This window comes from Triticum aestivum, unplaced genomic scaffold (genome assembly GCF_018294505.1).
Source record: "Triticum aestivum cultivar Chinese Spring unplaced genomic scaffold, IWGSC CS RefSeq v2.1 scaffold41985, whole genome shotgun sequence".
NCBI classification, from domain to species: Eukaryota; Viridiplantae; Streptophyta; class Magnoliopsida; order Poales; family Poaceae; genus Triticum; species Triticum aestivum.
The window spans coordinates 1-2,327 of record NW_025229444.1 but is presented as its reverse complement, the minus strand read 5'-3'; the positions used below and the strand labels follow the sequence as shown (position 1 = coordinate 2,327).

Genomic DNA, 2,327 nt, shown 5'->3' with positions numbered 1-2,327 from the left:
GTACATTGCTTTGGCCGCTCCCTCTCAACTACGGAGACGAGTTTAACGCGGTTTCCACCCCTCCCTCTCAACCGCACCAGTGCACGCTTGCCGCGCCAAACGCCGACGCTGGACCCGTGAATCGTGAGCACCCAGCTATGACTTACCGCACTCGTGCAAAATAATAAAACACGGTAAATATATTACTTACATGTGCGTTTTGTTTTGCAAGCGGCGCGAAAAAAATTAAAAACGGAATGCAACACGAGGACTTCCCAGGAGGTCACCCATCCTAGTACTACTCTCGCCCAAGCACGCTTAACTTCGGAGTTCTGATGGGATCCGATGCTTTAGTGCTGGTATGATCGCATCCGACATGTTACCCCGGTCTTCGTTCCTTATCCTTGCCCCTCCCAGCTCCACTACAAAGACGATTGCACATTGCTTTGGCCGCTCCCTCTCAACTACGGAGACGAGTTTAACGCGGTTTCCACCCCTCCCTCTCAACCGCACCAGTGCACGCTTGCCGCGCCACAACGCCGACGCTGGACCCGTGAATCGTGAGCACCCAGCTATGACTTACCGCACTCGTGCAAAATAATAAAACACGGTAAATATATTACTTACACATGCGTTTTGTTTTGCAAGCGGCGCGAAAAAAATTAAAAACGGAATGCAACACGAGGACTTCCCAGGAGGTCACCCATCCTAGTACTACTCTCGCCCAAGCACGCTTAACTTCGGAGTTCTGATGGGATCCGATGCTTTAGTGCTGGTATGATCGCATCTGACATGTTACCCCGGTCTTCGTTCCTTATCCTTGCCCCTCCCAGCTCCACTACAAAGACGATTGCACATTGCTTTGGCCGCTCCCTCTCAACTACGGAGACGAGTTTAACGCGGTTTCCACCCCTCCCTCTCAACCGCACCAGTGCACGCTTGCCGCGCCACAACGCCGACGCTGGACCCGTGAATCGTGAGCACCCAGCTATGACTTACCGCACTCGTGCAAAATAATAAAACACGGTAAATATATTACTTACACGTGCGTTTTGTTTTGCAAGCGGCGCGAAAAAAATTAAAAAGGGAATGCAACACGAGGACTTCCCAGGAGGTCACCCATCCTAGTACTACTCTCGCCCAAGCACGCTTAACTTCGAAGTTCTGATGGGATCCGATGCTTTAGTGCTGGTATGATCGCATCCGACATGTTACCCCGGTCTTCGTCCCTTATCCTTGCCCCTCCCAGCTCCACTACAAAGACGATTGCACATTGCTTTGGCTGCTCCCTCTCAACTACGGAGACGAGTTTAACGCGGTTTCCACCCCTCCCTCTCAACCGCACCAGTGCACGCTTGCCGCGCCACAACGCTGACGCTGGACCCGTGAATCGTGAGCACCCAGCTATGACTTACCGCACTCGTGCAAAATAATAAAACACGGTAAATATATTACTTACACGTGCGTTTTGTTTTGCAAGCGGCGCGAAAAAAATTAAAAAGGGAATGCAACACGAGGACTTCCCAGGAGGTCACCCATCCTAGTACTACTCTCGCCCAAGCACGCTTAACTTCGGAGTTCTGATGGGATCCGGTGCTTTAGTGCTGGTATGATCGCATCCGACATGTTACCCCGGTCTTCGTCCCTTATCCTTGCCCCTCCCAGCTCCACTACAAAGACGATTGTACATTGCTTTGGCCGCTCCCTCTCAACTACGGAGAAGAGTTTAACGCGGTTTCCACCCCTCCGTCTCAACCGCACCAGTGCACGCTTGCCGCGCCACAACGCCGACGCTGGACCCGTGAATCGTGAGCACCCAGCTATGACTTACCGCACTCGTGCAAAATAATAAAACACGGTAAATATATTACTTACACGGTAAATATATTACTTACACGTGCGTTTTGTTTTGCAAGCGGCGTGAAAAAAATTAAAAAGGCAATGCAACACGAGGACTTCCCAGGAGGTCACCCATCCTAGTACTACTGTCGCCCAAGCATGCTTAACTTCGGAGTTCTGATGGGATCCGGTGCTTTAGTGCTGGTATGATCGCATCCGACATGTTACCCCGGTCTTCGTCCCTTATCCTTGCCCCTCCCAGCTCCACTACAAAGACGATTGTACATTGCTTTGGCCGCTCCCTCTCAACTACGGAGACGAGTTTAACGCGGTTTCCACCCCTCCCTCTCAACCGCACCAGTGCACGCTTGCCGCGCCACAACGCCGACGCTGGACCCGTGAATCGTGAGCACCCAGCTATGACTTACCGCACTCGTGCAAAATAATAAAACACGGTAAATATATTACTTACACGTACGTTTTGTTTTGCAAGCGGCGCGAAAAAAATT

At 51.4% G+C, this 2,327-nt stretch overlaps 5 non-coding genes across 5 annotated transcripts; all 5 read right to left on the bottom strand.

The window, feature by feature from the left end:
* Positions 1–233: 233 nt before the first annotated feature.
* LOC123175115 (5S ribosomal RNA) lies at positions 234–352 on the bottom strand. The gene has a single exon (XR_006487635.1). It is a non-coding gene; the product is annotated as a 5S ribosomal RNA (ribosomal RNA).
* A 297-nt stretch (positions 353–649) lies between these two features.
* LOC123175127 (5S ribosomal RNA) lies at positions 650–768 on the bottom strand. Its single transcript, XR_006487646.1, has one exon. It is a non-coding gene; the product is annotated as a 5S ribosomal RNA (ribosomal RNA).
* Positions 769–1,065: 297 nt separating this feature from the next.
* LOC123175130 (5S ribosomal RNA) lies at positions 1,066–1,184 on the bottom strand. The gene has a single exon (XR_006487649.1). It is a non-coding gene; the product is annotated as a 5S ribosomal RNA (ribosomal RNA).
* A 297-nt stretch (positions 1,185–1,481) lies between these two features.
* On the bottom strand, positions 1,482–1,600 carry LOC123175105 (5S ribosomal RNA). Its single transcript, XR_006487625.1, has one exon. It is a non-coding gene; the product is annotated as a 5S ribosomal RNA (ribosomal RNA).
* Positions 1,601–1,917: 317 nt separating this feature from the next.
* Positions 1,918–2,036, bottom strand: LOC123175137 (5S ribosomal RNA). Its single transcript, XR_006487654.1, has one exon. It is a non-coding gene; the product is annotated as a 5S ribosomal RNA (ribosomal RNA).
* Between the last annotated feature and the right edge of the window lie 291 nt (positions 2,037–2,327).